This window comes from Mus caroli, unplaced genomic scaffold (assembly GCF_978045245.1).
Source record: "Mus caroli unplaced genomic scaffold, Mus_caroli_1 scaffold_14, whole genome shotgun sequence".
Lineage (NCBI taxonomy): Eukaryota > Metazoa > Chordata > Mammalia > Rodentia > Muridae > Mus > Mus caroli.
In genome coordinates this window covers 9,854,547-9,872,753 of record NW_028227269.1, presented here as the reverse complement: position 1 = coordinate 9,872,753, position 18,207 = coordinate 9,854,547, and positions in this window count along the sequence as shown.

The window sequence follows — 18,207 nt, the reverse complement described above, 5'->3', positions numbered from 1 at the left end:
GATCAGGAACATTAGTCTTCTGTGCTGTGTGAATTTCTGATGATCATAACTGGAATCTTTGTTATCATTTATGTACAATTTGCATGTACATCATTTATGCATTCACTCTGGAGCAGTACAGAACAGGTCTTGCTATTTCAGGTAAGGGCACAGAATATCAAGAAGAGCATTTTTATTTTTTAAATTTAAGGCTTGGGAATATGGTGCTGTACAGAGAACAGGGAAGAACTCGAACAACTTTCTACCCCAGAAGAGTAAAACAAAAAAGGGAAGGGACAGGAATGTCCAAGGAAAGCTTATGAGGGGATCCTAAAGCTCATAGTCCAAACATTTCTACACCTATCAGATGCAAACTATCAGTGGTTCTTTAGGCAAAGAAAGGGCCATGGTATCAAGTGAAATCATATCTTTTACAAGTTGATCCCAGATACTAGAGGGTTAAAGGCAAAACCATGCATATAGACACACACACAACTGTTTCCCCTTGCAAGATTAGAGTTGCCTGATTTCGCCTCAGCCATATTCCTATGTGATGATCCTTCACCACACACAAGACTGTCATTGTATATTCATTCATTAGAGATAATGATTTTGAGTCTCTGTCCCCACTGACCTGTGGACAGATGGCTAGCATGAATGCCATGTTTATCTGGACACCAGATCAGCCCCGGCAGCCCTGTGATGGGTCTGATCACGGTGTGGCAGCTGCATCTCAGACCTCCTCTTTTCTCCTCTCCTCCCAGGGTGGGGGCTGTGGGGGACTGCCAACTGGGTGCACTGCATGTGAACTTCTGCAGAAATGGGCCTGCTGGTCATGACCAGTTTTGCTTTCTTTTCATGACTGTCCGATAAATGTCAGGGCTGCTTCGAGCTAATCAGTTCTGATTGGAGGGCAAACAATCTGAAGTTCTAGATTGTTGGAAGCATTACTCAGTCCTGAATAACAATCGCTTGCCCCTCTCCCTTCCTCTGCCTTAATGTGGATGTGTTGGAACAAAGCCTGGGTGGAATGGGAGGGTTATGTCTGTGGATCTTACCTGCTGAAGCTGGGCTGGGTTTGAATCTCTGCCTGCAGGGATAGAAGGAGAGATCCATTTCTGGCTGGACACATTAAAGTGTACATGCTCACTTGATCATTGTAGACACATACATTTCTGCAGTGATTATTGTTAATATTATTTTAACAAACATTGTTTATTTTACCAAAAATGTATACAGTAGGGCAGTTTAAACCAATTATTTCCTCTTAAAAAGATACTCTGTGAAACTCACAGTAACACTTTCCAGATTTATATGAAAGGATCAAATATATCAATTTTTACTTAAATTCTTTGTTGTAAAACATCTTATGAAGATAGATGAACTCAGGGCTTTTTGGATATTGCTATTAATTTGTTAGATAAATAATTTCGGTTAACCTCTGTATGCCAAGATGGTTTTTCCCTCTGTCAGGGAAGATAGACTGCTTCTCAAACTTCACCGGGAAAGGAAGAAGGGAAAACCTGTTTAGAAGATACCATGAGTTTTCAGAGCTCATTCCCGTCCACTAAGGTATACCCAGCAATTTTCTCCCCTACAGTGTATTTTGCACTAAGGTTCTGTATGTGTAAAGGTCTTTAGTAGATGGTTCCTTCTTCTCCCATTCTGTATCTTTTCTCTGTCAAAAGTGGCTCCCCTCATGCTAAAGTCAATACTGAAAAAAAAAGCCACTTGAGGCAATGCACAGCTATGGATTTTTTTTTTTTTAGTCAAATGTAGCATATTTCTTTCTAGACCTTTCCATCATTTCCTATATTATTTTTTTAAAAACTATTTATTTATTTTTATTTTATGTGTCCAAGTATTTGTTTGCACACATGTATCTGTACCCCATTCCTGCCAGTGCCCACAATGGCCAGAAGAGCTGTCTTCTGTAAACTGGAGTTACAGGTGGTGGTGAGCCACCATGTGGTTGCTGAGAACCAGACTCGGGTCTTCTGCAAAAGCAGTGAGTGCTCTAAGTTGCTGAACTCTCTCTCTCTCTCCATGCCACTGCATCCCAATTTCTGAATTCTTAAGAGTCTGAATCCATCTTTAGCCATGCTTGCCTGGAGCACTGAAATCTGCTCTGGGGTCACTTTTTCCATCTAGATACTTCCATCTTTTCTTGCCACATACTTCTGCTAATTTTGCGAACTCTTTCTCTCATGAAGTCTGCTTACGTCTCTCATTGCCTGCATATATGATCAAGTCCGTGTATTGACTTGGCTTTGGATTCCAGATTAATTTTTAAAATTAACATATTTCATTCTTCTCTCTGTACCCATATGTTGTATATGTGGATTTACCCGCATGTGTTTGTGCATACATACAGAGGTAACAACTGATGGAGAGTATCTTCCTTAGTCATTCCCTACCTTTTCCCCCAAGCCACACTGTACCCAGCCTTATTCATTATATTTTTCATAAACACTCATGCTAGTTCAGGCAGGACATGGACAGAAAATAACTAACATAAGAATTTTCAAACTTTTTTTTCCAAGACAGGGTCTTATTGTATAGCCCTGGCTGTCTTGGAATTCGCTTTGTAGGCCAGGCTGGTCTCCAGGTGAGAGACTCACATGCCTCTTTCCCCCAAGTGCTGGGATTAAAAATGTGTGCCACCACCTCCCAGCCTCAAACCCTTTCCTTACATGAACTACATAAATCAGAAAGACACTGTGAAGTCCAACCAAGTCTTCACTTGATTCTTTGAATGAGGAACACTTAGAGTGAGGGCTGACATTTTGCATTTAGCACTTTGTTTAGCAACTTCTCACAGCGGATATTGACTTTCAGGAAATGAAATGAAGATGGAAGGGTTATGGATCTGAAGATCCATAACCGCTGCTCTCTTCAGGATTACTGTTCTGTAATGCCATGACAGAGTCCAGGTCACTCCACAGACTGGAAAATCCCAGCTTAAAGCCGTCAGATCCTGTAAGTCGTTGTCTTTGAGGGAGTTAAGTCTGTGCTGAAGGTGAAGGGGATGGATATAAAAATGAATTTTGGACTTTCTCACAAGACAAGGCATTTTGTACCAGGGTGGCCAACATGTGACATCAGAAAATCCTTCCTGGGTCAAGAGGAATATTTATTTTTCAAAAAGATATTTTTCTTCTACTTATCTTCTTCCTCCTTCTCCTTAATGTTCTTATTGTGTGCATTCGAGTAGGTACCAACATACACGTGTGGAGGTCAGAGAAGAGCTTACTGGAATCAGTTCTCTCTTTCTACTATGTGGATTCAGGGAATGGAACTCTGGCTTCCCGGCTTGGGGGCAGTCGCCTTTACCTGCCGAACCATCTCTTCAGCCTGAGGAGTCTTTCAAAGCCAACAATCAGCCTCCCAATATCAGCTTGGGAGACATTCTGTGAGTGACACATGCACCTTCCTCCCAAATAATGAAGTGTTCTGTGTGCTAACAACATAGCTCCTTTAAAAAATAAATAAATAAATAAAAGGAAAACAAAATTCTGCATTTTTCTAAAGCTTGATATAAATAGTATTCCATACTGTGCAGTCCCCAGAAGCACACAGTTATCAAAAATGCATGCCTCACATTCGGCTTCTGCATCGTCAGCTCTCTGTGCCCGTCTGCATTTGCATTTTCTACAGGGTTGTTCCCAAGCTTGCCAGCATCACTTGCCCTTTGGATGTGTTTTCTCCCCTCTTTGCAGGGGATTTTCCAGGCTAGGGCTACAGCTATGGGGGAAAAGATATAACAGATAACTGTGGGGATCTTCTCTGTGGCCCTTCCTTCACCTTGGCTCTATTCCCTTCGACATCCCCTTTCTTTGGGACACAGGAAGGAGGAAGAAGGACTTTGAAGGATGCAGTAACGCTGGGCTTTTGTAGTCCTCAGAGCTGTTCTGACTGCTTCACATTGCTTTTCTCCACTTGAATTTCTGAGAGTCTCTCACTGAACCTGGAGCTTATCAGGTCCTCTGAAATGGCTGGCTGCAGAGTTCCAGGGATCTGCCTGTTGGACTATCTTGGTGCTGGGGTTACAGAAAGGGCCTGCACACAGGTACTGGGGATTTGAAGTCACATCTTTCTGCTTATATGCCAGGCATGCACACCTCTAACATACTTTACTATTTAAGAACAGATTTAGATTCCTAGAGAGGCCAATATGATAACACAGGACCTACTCTCATAGCCTCTCACATCACAGTATATATGCTATGATTGAGAAATGAGCATTGGCTCATTGTTAACCAGCTGAAGCACATGCTTTTTTTTTTTTCTGATTTCCTTTGTTATACATGATGATCTCATCCTGGATGCCATGTCTCACTTTGTTGTCCTGCCTCTGAGGGTCCTTGCTATTGCTCATCTTGTCGGTTTGGGGAATTCCAATCTAGTATTTTGTAAAAAACTTTCTTGGGATTTGTCTAATGTTCATTTTCACAATTAAGCCAGGAGGAAGACTACAGAGGCAGAATAAATATTTTGTGGTACACTGACCTTGAAGGAGAACTCATATAACAGAAATTTGACTCAGTGAATTCTGCACAGAAATCCCGAGTCTTCTGCTACGGGCTTTGCGTGTTCCAGGATCACTCCACTTAACACTATGACTCAAGGACCACTCACTATGTTGAGGTCTCCTATGGGCAATCAGCCCTGTAGAGGGCATCTCTATCCAGCCTATTTACCAAGTTATACAGCTCTAGGGCATCTCACAGGACAGCTTTACACAGCTTGCAATACAGGCTAAGAACTTTGTATGCAGACGGGCTCTCTAGCATCTGGCATCCAATTCTCGGTTTCCCTCCTTCCCCTAGCTAGGCCCCTCACAGTTCTGAAGCCAATGGATCATCAATCTACCCAAAGATTCATGACTAAGGGGGGGGGGTGGATATTCCCTCCCTCTTCATTCATAATTCCCTTCTTTTGGTTTGAATGTGAAACACTATTTTTTGTAGCCAAATCTATTATCTTTTCTTTCTTTTTTTTTTTTTTTGAAACAGGGTTTCTCAGTATAGCCCTGGATGTCCTTGAACTCACTTTGTAAACCAGGCTGGCTTCGAACTCAGCAATCTGCCTGTCTCTGCCTCCCAAGTGCTGGGATTAAAGACATGCACCACCACAACAATCCCAGTTGTTAGTCCCCTCCTGGTCTGCCCTCTAACTGTTCCTCATCCCATACCCCCTGGCCCAACCCCCAAACCCCACCTCACCAGACTTCTCTACTACCTGGGAACTCAAATGTCTTGAGGGGTAGGTACATCTTCTCTCACTGGGGTCAGACCAGGCAGTCTTCTGCTGCATATGTGTCAGGGACCTCATATAAGCTAGTGTATGCTGCCTGGTTGGTGACTCAGTGTCTGAGAGATCTCGGGGGTCCAGGTTAGTTGAGACTGCTGGTCTTCCTATAGGGTTACCTTTCTCCTCAGCTTCCTCCAGCTTTGCCCCAATTTAACCACAGGGGTCCCCAGCTTCTGTCCATTGGTTGGGTGTAAGTAACTGCATCTGACTTTTTCAGCTGCTTGGTGAAAGACTATTTTTTTTATGTGTGTGAACACTTGGTTTCCAGTAACTTCGGGGAGGTTGTGGAATTTTGGGGGCCAGGAGACCCAGATAACAGAAGTAGATTGCAGTAGAGCAAGCCTTGAAGGTGATATACTATGTTTCCTATCTTCTGCCCAAATGTGACCAGATGTTTTATATTGTTGCCTTAGATCAAACCTACCCAGCTACCATGCCTTACGTACAGTGCTAAAGTGTCCCCTCTGAGTCATGAGCTGAACTAAACTCTAAATTCCTGATCTCATTTCTGTCAGGAATTTGGCCACCATCAACGAGCAAAATAATGACTGTTTGATATCAAAACTGACACTGTTGCTGATGAACCAGAGAGTGGGGTTTGTGGGCCTTCAGGACTTTTTTTGTAGGAGGAATGTGGAAGAGTTTAGAGCTATAGGCAATAGAAGCCCAATGATGCTGTCAGCAGACACTAATGTGCACTTCTCGTGGGAATGTGCATGATCATGATGCCAACAGAGATGAAGAGAGAATGGGCTTGGTTCTTGAGGTGTCAGCTAAAGAGATGTGCCAAGAACTGGGCTAGAGGCCATTTCATGTTGTATTCTGAAAATGAATTTGGCGGCATTCTACTCATGTCTTAAAACTCTGAGTGAGACTGCATTCACAAGTAATGGACTAATTTACTTGGCAGAAGAAATTTTAAGACAGCATAGCATTTGGGCTGTGGCAGAGTTATCACTGCTTTTAGCCAGATTTATAGTGAGCAAAAAGTAGAACAGAAAGTTATAAAAAAAAATTGAAGTTTGTCAAGGAAAGGGTTGCAAGAACATTTAAAGTTTGCAGACAAGGCAACTGAGGACAATGGAGTTGTTTTAAAAAGATAAACAAAATTAAAAAAAATGGACTTCATGCTTTGTACAAAGACAACAGAATTGAAGCTTTGAGGATGAGACTATTCACTGGACTTCAGGATGCAAAATCATGAGGCCATTTGTGAACCCTTTCCACTCATTTAAAATGGAATGCCCAAGGAAACAAAGAGTCCTGTCTCTCTTGCTTCAATAGCCCTCAGGTCTACTCTGTTCTCCAGCCTTCGCATGGCTATAGCCTAAGTGAGGCAGGGTACATTCCAAACTGGTAGCAGAACTTGGCACCATTCCTGTGATGCTCCTTTTACCGTTATATAGAATCCAAGAGCTGATGAGGCCAGGCAATGTGTAGCAAAGGTGGATTCTGGGAGGCTCATGCATTATGAAGTCATGAAGGTGAAATCTTTGTTGTGGCAGTGACCTCAAGTCTAACAGAGATGATGAGAACATGAGACCTTTGCCAATGAAAGCTATAAGCATGAAACAGAGCCCACACAAGAGAGAGCCCATGCCTTCTACATGTGGTGATGTTGGTTTTTTGTTTGTTTGTTTGTTTGTTTTCCCTGCCCCTACTTGTGGCAATGTTATAAAAGGACACTCCAGCTGCTTGGAGCCCAGATGCTACTGCCACAAATTCAGATGCTGAACGTGGAGCCACAGGGTTTCATCCTTACCTTGCTGGCTTTTATTCTGGTTGGGTCTCATCTTTCCTAACTCTTCTTTCCTTCTTTCTTTTTGGAATGGGGATGTTTACCTTGTGCCATTGCACAGATTGCAAGTATGCAATTCCCTCCACTCTCTCCTCTCTACCTCCCCATCCCCCATGTTCCCATCCCCTCATTCATGGCTAAGAGTTTTCTGGAAGAGATTGGAGTTTTGAACAGTGTTAGAACTCAGGTGGCAGAGAGATGCTTGAAATTGTACTGAATGTGTTCTGTGTCATCACAGTGGGTGAGGGTGGAGGTGGAAGGTTATGGAACCTTTGGAGACAGCGGCTTAGCTAGCAGGAGTGGGTTGTTAGAGGGAATGAGCCTTGAAGGCTACATCTGCTCCTAGTTCTGGTCTGAGCAATCTGCCTTCTGCTGCAATGTGAGCAGCTGGCTTGGGCTCAGCCTGCCATGAACCAGGGTGGATCTGGTGATCTCTCTGAACTATGGAGCAAAAGGAATCTGTCTCCCTTAAGTTGTTCTTTCAGGAAACTGGTCACTAACAGTGAGAAAACTCAGGACCATAGACTTTCTTTGTTCGTATGCCTGTCTCTATAGAACGAGTACTCTTATGTGCAAAGGTTTTGCATTCATTATTTGTTTCTCTGCTACGAGGCCTGGTAGCTGATGCTTCATGTCTCCAGTGAACATCTGGCTGGATCATTATGAAATGGCTTTGGGTCTATGGGGGCCAGTGTGGGATATTATGGTCTGAGTATGAAATGTTCTTGCTGGGCAGTGATGATGCACACCTTTAATCTCAGCACACCAGAGGCAGAAGCAGGTGGATCTCTGTGAATTTGAGGGCATCCTGATCTATAGAGTGAATTCCAGGAAAGTTAGGACTACACAGAGGAACTGTGTCTTGAGAACCAACCAAACAAACAAATATCAATACGTTCACGTTTTTGAGTAATTGGTCCCCGGTAGACAGTGTTGGCTGGATGACTCTCTACAGACATACCTATGATTGTCTCACTGCATTGTAAATGCCAGTGTCTCTGGCTTATTATTCTTGGCATTCACACTCTATGTCCAATGACCTACCTATACATAGCAGACCAGTAGCACCTGTAATCTGGTGGCCTATAGTGAAGAACTGAGCTAAGGTGCTGCCTCCTTAAAGGTCGGATGTGTTATATGCATAGAGAGCAGATGAGTATAAACAAGCCATTCAACTAAGTGGCTGCCTCATCTGAAAGTCAGTTTTGGTTGCTGTTAAAAAAAAAAATGCTGACCATCCCTTAATACCGAGACAGGAAAGCGGCACTGCAATCAAACATAATTGGAAAATTACAGGATCTCAGAATTACCCTATTGCAAAAAACTCTCTTTCATGCTAGGCGGAGAATCCCAGGCATTTTTTTTTACCTTCCCCCTTAACTTCATGTGAGGAAGCCTCTTGAAGATAATCAGATTTTACTGAGATGATACAATTTGTGAATTTCTCCATTAAAATAATACTTCAACGGTCATTCAGGACACGGTCAGAAGCATCAAGGGAATGCATCATTTGGGAAATTCAGATTTATGTAAATCTGAGTTGACGATGCTGTTGTGTGGAACTCATTCACTCTAGCATTGTTTCCCTTGCTATTCAGGTATAAAGCCCCAGGTGTGCATGCATGACTGGGCTATAATATTCCATAATAAGCTGTTAGTCTTCCTAAAGGTATAGGCCACAGAGATGTACACATTTTTGCATACACGCCAGTGACTATATATTCCCTTAAAACATTATATCCTCAGCATTTTTAAATACCACTAGCCATGCTATAAATTGCCACAAGCTTTGTAGAAGGCGACTTGACAATGCATTTTAAATACCCTGCAAATGTTCCTAGCCAATAATTTTATTTCTGGGTGCATATGTTCAATTTTTTTTCCTTCGAAAACTTACCATAATGAGAAATTTCAAGCTAATACAAGAATAGAAGAGAATAATGAACTCCAATACAGCCAACCTCTAGCTTCAATCATTCTCAATTTGGGGTTAACCTTGTTTTCTCTACCTAGCCACCCCTCCTCAATGTGTTATTTAGAAGCCCATGTAAGACACCATACCATTTATATTATTTATTCTGGATGTGTGTCAGCACATGACTGTTAAAAAGATGTAAGCTCTATGAACATGAACATGATGCTGTTTCTCACACCTTAAAGATGGTCACCCTTTCTTGATATTATCTGCCATTGTCAGTCTTCAAAATTATCTGATTATTTAATAAATATTTTATGGTAGAGTTGTTCAACATGAATCCAACTAAATTCTCATGCATTAGGCTAAAAATGCTTGTTTTTAAAAAAATGATTTTATTTTAAATTTTAATTCTGTGCATATGCATGCAAGGGAGTTGTGTATATGAATTAAGTGCTCATGGAGACCAGAAGAAGGTATCAAGCCAGGAGTGGCTGACTGAAGTGAGTTTAAGATTGTTGCAAGGTTAGTTTGGCTTGGTGCTGCATGCCTGCCTTTGATCCCAGCACTTAGCAGGCAGATGCAGGCAGACCTCTGAGTTCAAGGCCAGCCTGATCTACAGAGCAGTTCCAGTAAACCAGGGCTACACAGAGACATCCTGCCTTGAAAAACTAAGTACATAAGTAAATAAGCAAACCAATACGAAGAAAGTATCAGATTTTCCAGAGCTGGAGTGACAGGTGGTTGTAAACTGCCTGATGTGCTAGGTACCAAATTTGGGTCCTTGGGAGAGTAGCTACGGTCTTTGTTCCTTAGCCACCCACCTCTCCAGCCTCAGCTTCTTATGCCTCTTAAGGTTTTGGGGGTTTGTTTTGCTTGCACTGCAACCTACTCTTTGAAGAACTGAGAGTGTCCTATAACTCCCCACTCCTACGTTTTGCTGCTTGTTCTAGTGAGCTTCCTTTCTCAACATGACACGGCCTAGAGTCATCTGAGAAGAGCATCTCCGTTGAGGGGTTGCCTGGATCAGATTAGCCTGTGAACATGGCTGTGGGGCATTGTCTTTATGATTAATTGATGTATGAGCCCTCAGCCCACTGTGGCTGGTACCATTCTTTGATAGGTAGTCCTGAGCTGTATAAGAAAGATAGATTGACATGAGTCTGTGAGTGAGCTAGTAGGCTAGCCAGTAAGCCGTGCTCCTCCATGGCTCCTCCCTCCAGGTTCCTGCTTTGAGCTCCTGCCCAAGTTTCCTCACTGAGGAACTGAGACCTGGGAAGGGTAAACCAAGTAAACCCTTTCTTTTCTGAGCTGATTTTGGGCAGAGTGTTTTATCACAGCAACACAATAGACCAATAAGGGGTAGGGTTAGGGAGAGAAAGGAGAGAGGGAGAGAGAGAGACAGGGAGAAGTGAGAGACAAAGAGAGAAGGGAGAGAGGGAAAGAGAAGTGGGGGAAGAGGAGAGAGAAGGGAGAAAGAAGGGAGAAGAGACAGAGAAGAGAGAGAAGAATGAGGGGGAAGAAAGGCCAGAGGGGTGTGTGTGTGTGTGTGTGTGTGTGTGTGTGTGTGTGTGTGTGTATGTGTGTGGGGGGCGGAGAAAGGGAGAGAGAGAGAGTTACTCTTTGTCCTGTCTCTGTGCCACCTCCTCTCTGTGCCACCTCCTCTCTGCTCCCTCATCCATCTCACACTGAGAAAATTTTCTTGAAACCTTTTATCTAGATTTTGTTTTGTTATTATTTTTTTGTTTTATTTCTTTTTTGACAAGAATACCTTCAAGATAGTGTTGCATACATGTGGTTTGGATGTAAAGTATTCCCCCAAAGTGATCATGTGTGCTCCATTTGGTCCTCAGTGGTGGCACTACTGAGGGGTGATTGGGGGACAGTACTTTGTCAGTCGATTTGTTGGTAAGTCTGTAGTTAAATGGGCCATTAGAAGTTGGGGCCTTGGAGGAAGTGGGTCATTGAGGGTGAGCTTTGAAGGGTATATCTTGTCCCTGGGACCTGTTTGTTTGTTTGTTTAAACCTCTTGTCCTGTCTAATAAAGCCAGCTAGCTTCATCATATGCCCTCATCATAAAGTCTTACCTCACTGTTCAGGGACCTAAAAGCAATGGAGCCAAGGGGCTATGGGCTGAGTGAGACCTCTGAAATCATAAAGCAGAATAAAACTTTATTCCTTTGATCTGTTTTCATCAACCTCCATTGATGATCAGTAGTTATCTCCTTCCATACTGTTCGAAGTGATCAACATACATCCAGATTACTGAATTTTCATAATATTTACCAAGAGTTTTAAAATTGTTTAGCAATACAAAATTTAAAATGTAATTTTCCTTCACCAAATACCAGGGTGTCATTTCTACCATACTGCAAGCTATCATTTCTAGCTAAAACACTATAAATATTTCATCTATTCCACCAATTTTCAGGATAGCAAGTTGTTTCTCTGGTCTTCTAAGATGGTGATGTGTGGTCATGAGAATAATGACCCCAGAAATGTCTGCAGTCAAATCTATGACTATGGTGAACCTGTTTTCTTATATGGCAAAAGAGAAATTGCTACTGTGATGAAGTTAAGGACCCTGAGATGGGGAGATATTCTTAGATGGCTCTGATGAACCCATCAGAGTCTGTCACAAAAGGCAGGCAGCACATGTGGATCAAGGTCAGAGACAATGGGGACATAGCAGAAGTCAGAGTCATGGGGGACCATTAGCCAAGGAAGACAGACAGCTTGGATGCTAGAGAAAGAAAGGAAATGATGGAACCTGTTTTAAGTCAGCAATTTTGATTTGTTGATCTCTGTGTGTAATACATAGACTGTAAGAGGTGTTCAGTGAGTGTTAAACACACAGGTGAATCAATAGGGGTAGAAAAAGCTACTGTGATCCATACAGACAGAGGTATGAGCAAGTGAACACGTGACTTAACATATGAACAAGTGATTTTAACTGGGTTCAATGCAATTTGAAACTGTTGACAAGCAGAAAAACTGACTTCTTCATCAGTCATTGTAACAAGGCAGGAAGCTCATCGCTGCATCTGTAAAACCCAAGCATAGCTTCCCTGTGAAACTGGCCCTCGATGTCTTTGGGTTAAGGTCCTTGTGTGCCACTTAAATGACATGGGATTCACATTTAGGAGCTGGGCTATCAATAATAGCTTTCATCTTTTTAAATCAAGTCAGTGTTGGAAACTTTGTCGGCTTACAAGGCTGCTGAGAGGTTGGGTATCTGAACACAGAAACCGAAGAAGGCTGTTTTCTTCACACCAAAGTCGGAATACTTACTAACCTACAATCCCCATGCCTTTCCCTATTTTCAAGGTCATCTGTCATATCTGTGGAGGTTCAGTCTTTGACTGCTTATCATTACAATGTTAGTAATGAACAAATACATTTTTTTCATTCACCTTGCTGAAATTAAGTAAGCATTATGAACAATAGGAAACAATAAGAAACAGTCCCCCACCCCATATCTGGTCCAACATTGCAGAGTTCCTTTTCTCGACAGAAGAGGTCATGACCCTGGCCAGCATGGTCATTTGACGGGCTCTGAGTATCCCCAGGAGGTGCATCTAGATGTTTCCAGGTCAGGGCTGTCCTCTGCATCTTCTAGTCACTCCTCTATGTGACCTTGTTCTTGGTCACACCTATTCAAGGTCTCTACTTGGACAGATGACAGGCTCAAAGCATAGTAAAAAAGAGTCAGGACTGGCGGAGGAGGGGGGTGAGCAGAAATTAGGTATTTTGGTTAAAAAAGTAGTTTGGGAGAGCAGAGAGGGAAGGTGCAGACACACCGAGCACAGCTTAAATATTGATTTTATTGTCGGACGAGGGAGCTAAGGCCAAGGCAAGCTGCCACCTCAGGTGGTGGCTGAGTGTAGGGATTGGCCCTTGACAGTTTCTAAACATAAACTTGTTTCCTTTTCATCACACAGCGTTTCCCCCAAACAGGAAGAAAAGAATAACGAAGTTCCGTCCTAAAGGGGACGGCTGTAGGCAAAGACAGTTCCACTACCTTATGTGAGCAAATACACCATTGTCACAGAGGCAGATCTCAAGGATAGCATGATATTTAGCCAAAAAAGTTAGTCTAGTTTTGTTACCTATCGATGGAACCCAGTGACACTGGGACAGCAAGGCCGAGCAAAGGAGGAGACTTCAATGTCCCTTTTAAGGTAGTGGGACTCTCAGCATATGGTCCTCAAACAGAAAAGGCAAGTGTATCTGTAAAATAGCTCTTGGCTGATTCCATGACAGAAGCAGCAGAGATTTCAAGTCGCTGGCATCCCAGCCATCTAGCTACTCACCTGTTACTCAGGCGCTCTTTCAGGAGGACGTTCAGTTTTGGAGCTGGGGTTAGAGTTATAGCAGTAAAGTATGTGTTGTGTAAACATGATACCTCAATTTGATCCCTAATAAACATGCTTTAAAAAAAATAAAAATAAAAAGCTAGGTGTGGTGATATACGCTTTTAACCCTAACACTAGGCAGGAAGAGATAGGTTCCAGGCTGTAAAAGGAGACCTTTTTTATTTAAAAAAAATGTGAATATTTCCTGAATGCTAGCACTTAAAGTTGTTTTCCTCCTGATCTCCACTTGAATGTGTACACACATGTAGCCACATGCATGTGACCTTCATACACACACACACACACATACACAGAGACAGACAGACAGACAGACAGACAGACAGAGACAGAGAGAACATACTGAATGTCTACTGTGTTCTAATTTAGATGTGGTACCTAGTGTTAACAATCAAGAAATGGATTCGGCCTTGGAGTCTATGCTGTTAGAATATAGAAAGTATGTAATTTCCACAAAACAATGGAAATGGGGGTGCAGCAGGAGTGGCATAAAGGATGGAGAGCACAGTAGAAGAGACAGATTATCTTATAAGTGTTTGCAGGCTTCGCAAGGAAGAGGAGGCTTGACTTTGGCCATTAGAGATGAGAAAGTATCTCCTAGGCAGATACAAAGGCCAGACATTCCTGGCAGCACAAAGGAAGAATGGCAGGCACAAATGTATAAGAGTAATAATGGGCCATAGTAACCCATTACTGCATCAAAAACTGTGTGTGTGTGTGTATGTGTGTATGTGTATGTATATGCACGAGTGTACACTCCCACACTGCGGGGGCAAGGGAATGTTGGGTCTTGAGTGAGGGTGGAAAAGTCAGATTGTTGGAAGCAACCTATGAGTGGTCACAGACACTATGGAGCAAAGACTGGAGAGAAGGCCCAGTTGGTAAAAGACTTGCCCCACAGGCATGAGAATCTGTGTTTGGATCCCCAGAACCTATGTGAAAGCTGGCTGTGGAAGTGTGTGTGTCAGGGCACGGCATTCTTTCAGAGCCCAAGGAACAGAGACAGGAGGATTCCTGGAGCTCACCATCTTTTCAGTGAGTCCCTGGTTCCAGTGAGAGACCCTGTCTCAAAGAATAAAGTTTGATTGAAGAGGACACCTGGTGTTGACCTCTGAACCTACACATCCACAAAGTTACTAATACCAAAAATGAAATGTGTCTGATCCTGTAGATCTGGACAAATCTTGAAGTTCTGCCTAGAGTTTAGTCTCTGCATTGGCATCATTTAATCAGCTTACCCTGTCCAGTTGTGTTTTCTCTAGAATAGTGGTTCTCAGCTTGTGGGTCACAATCCCTTTGGGGGTCACATAGCAGATATCCTTCATACCAGATATTTACAGTGAAAATCATAATAGTAGAAAAATTATGAAGTTGCAGCCAAAATAATTTTATGGTGGGGGTCACCATAACATGAGGAGCTGTATTAAAGAGGTGTAGCACTAGGAAGGCTGAGAACTACTGAGCTAGAACTTAGTATTTAGATCTGCTAGCTTGTGTGATTAATGCATATTTGTGAAAAGAAATCATGGAGTGTATTGGTGGAACATGAGCTTGTATAGACTGTAGAAACGTCTTGCCAGACATTTGTTAGAATTGGTCCCTAACATCCCAGCCTCAACCAAACACCTCTAGTGGTCTTGAGACCATTGGACATGGTATCTTCTGTGAAGCAAAGCAGGAGAAGGTATGGAATTGGAGGAAGGGGAGCCTGCCTGGGTGACAGGGCTGTTAGACTCTTGCTGTCGTTGAAGTTTCTGTTATGTGCAGGTTCATTTCCCTTCCACAATCATGGCTTAGCCCTGCTCTCTGCCTCACTTTATGCTAAAGAACAGATGAGTTGATGCAGATAAAAGCATTTGGTGAAGGAAAGTCACAGGCAAGGAAAGGACCAAGTGCCGAGCATTGCATCAACCCAGAAGCCCACCAATAGGTCTTCTTCACTGCAGTACCAATAGTCATTGCTACAAACACCTAAGTCCTTACAGAGAAAAGTTTGGGCTCCTGATGAGTGCTGAGCTCTGTGTTCTATTCAGAAGAATAAGACAAGATCCTTGACTCTTAGGAATCCTTGCTGAAGAGACATTGGGATGGTGAAGTCAGTTCATCCATTCAGCATTAGGATTATGATACATTCTCCTGATGCGGTGACCACTCCAGGTATCAGAGGTGACCCTGTCTTTGAAAATGGAGTAGTGAATGATAATTTCTGTCAGCTCAGGGAGTATGTTTTTGTTCAAATAGCTCTACCACTGAGATCTATCCCTGGCTCAGAGAATGTCTTTAGGTCGCAGGAACCAGAGTAAGGGAAAACTGACTGATACTTTGAATATTACCTGGGAGTTCAAAGAAATCCAAAACCCTTGGGCCTTTTCTTTCTTGGGATGATTCTTTGCTGAGAAGAGAGAGCTATGCTCTATATATTGTAGAATGCTTAGCTGCATCCTTGGTCTCTATCCACTAGATGCCAGTAGCATGTTCTCCCTAGTGGTGAAGCCCAATATTGCTGGACATAGACATATGTTTTGGGATGAACAAAGTCACCTTGTCATTACCAATGATTGGCTTTCCCATAACATGGCCCCAGCTTGCCACCCAAACACACTCGGGAATCTATCAGAAACGCTGGTTGCCAGGCCTGCTGAGCTGATCATGTTTTACCATGCCCTACAGGTAGTTCTGGGAACATTAAAGACATAGGAGAGTCTTATGGCCCTATTCCCAGGGCACCAGCAGATCATTTGGGAAGCTTTGCCTGTGGTATATTGTTCTCCATCCTGCACCAATGAAATCAGAGCACTAGCAGTTAGGACCAGCTGATTGCAAAAGCACAACTCAAGTTGAGAGCCAGTCAAGCCAAACACAGAAGGAGGGATCTGTCCAGATTTATAGAGGAAGCAAGCGGGGAAGAACCAGACCCTGATGTTCTTGACTTGGCCACTAGGAAGATTTAAAGGTAACAGCCTGGACCCTGAGTAATGCCATACCTACACAGTGTGTGTAATTACATCTTTGATCAAGCATGCTGGTTGTTTGCAAAACACTATCGTCTCTGACATGTGCTGCCCAGCAGATTTCACAGGTAAGTTTTAAACACTCCACTCTTTCTCATCTTCTGAACACTGTGAGGAATCTGGGACACAGATGTACTTCATTTTTGTCCACTGTCTCCACCCCCAACACCCTAAGGTCAGAACATTTGTTGATTGCTTTTCACAGGGCACCATAGGTGACATGGTCCTATCAAGAAACAGCAGAAATGTCAGCACTCATATGAAAATGTATGTCATGGGTGATAACCCGTGTAGTCACTCAAGTACCACAGGACAGAAATAGCTGAAGGAGCTTTGGAAACTCTTTAGGGGAAGATAGGTGGTAAGTGGGCTTCACAAACTTTTCTCAGCCTCCTCACACACTGTTCAAAACAAGATCAGAGCTTGACTCCTGGTGAAAGTGAACATTATCATAGAAGATTCCCATACTCTGTCAGAACCTTAGTCCAAATGTCCCACGAACTGCTCACACCAATGAACTTAGTATTATTCCCAGTGTTCTGTGGAGAGGAATTCATCTCTTCTTTGCAGTTGTGCAAATTAAGACCCAGAAATATTTTACTCCTTCCTGTTCAGTTGGCCTTTACATGTATTCTGGATGATGATACCTGAAGTCATGCAGTAGATACATGGTAGCTTTTGCCAGCCCAGATGGCCAAAGTCAAAACAGACAGACAGACAGACAACACATCGTGTGGGATTGAGCCAGTTATTCATTCTATACTTTGCAATGCTGGAGATAGGGTCTGCAAATAAGATTTTCCAGCATGTCTTGATAGATGGTTACATCCTGATACCAGTGGGTGGCATGGGGCTTCCATCTTGTTTTGGAACTCTTACAGCAACAATAGAGAGGTCCAGCCTTAGTGGATTTTGGTGATCAAGTGCATAGTGTGCTCCCTACAATACACTACACTTGGCATCAGTCATGTAGGGACCGTGTGAACCCCAAGGTTGATGTTTCCTGTGACCATGCTCTTGCCATACTTAGATATCCAAGCACTATTTTAGGTCTTTGCAGAGACCCTGGGCACACATATGTGACAGGCGTTTGGTGGTCTTGTGTACCCCTTCTTGAGTTCTAGATCTTAGTAACCAAACTTAATTCCTTTTTGTTCTTCAAATCTACAGCTAGTCTTGGCTTGCTGAGTAAACTTGATACCAATTTTAGAAAATTGTGTTAGCTTTTCCATGCCTGTCTAACCTGTCTTAAATAAACTTAGAGTGCAATAACCTGAATTCTCACTGGATCTTGACTGATTTAAGTAAGTTGAACTTGGGGAAGGCTTTCTTAAGAAAGGAACACAAATGAAAATTAGATAATGAGGAGGAAAAATCCAGGTGAAGGAGGGAAGAAGGTAACAAGAAGGAGGAAAAACAGGTGCCAGATTCCAGCACTGTGAGGATGCTTGCTGCAGTGTGAAGCCACTTTCTGAAGTGTGAAAGTACTTGCTGCAGTGTGAAGTCACTTCTTGTAATGTGAGGACACTTCCTGCAGTGTAAAGGCACTCCCGCTGTGTGAGGGTACTTCCTGTACTGTAAAGTTACTTCCTGTAGTGTGAGGGCACTTCCTGCAGTGTAAACTCACCTCATTACCAGAGCAGAATATGGAATAGGGAAGAAGTAAACGGTTGGCATAGTATGTGGGGCAGACTGTACTTTGAGAGGTCTTGGGCCTCTCTTCAGGGTTACTCAGTATGTCCCTGTAAGTGGCACCATCCCATACATGTCTTTCAAAAGTTTTTCATGTGATGTCCTTGCCCATAGGTGCCATAGTGA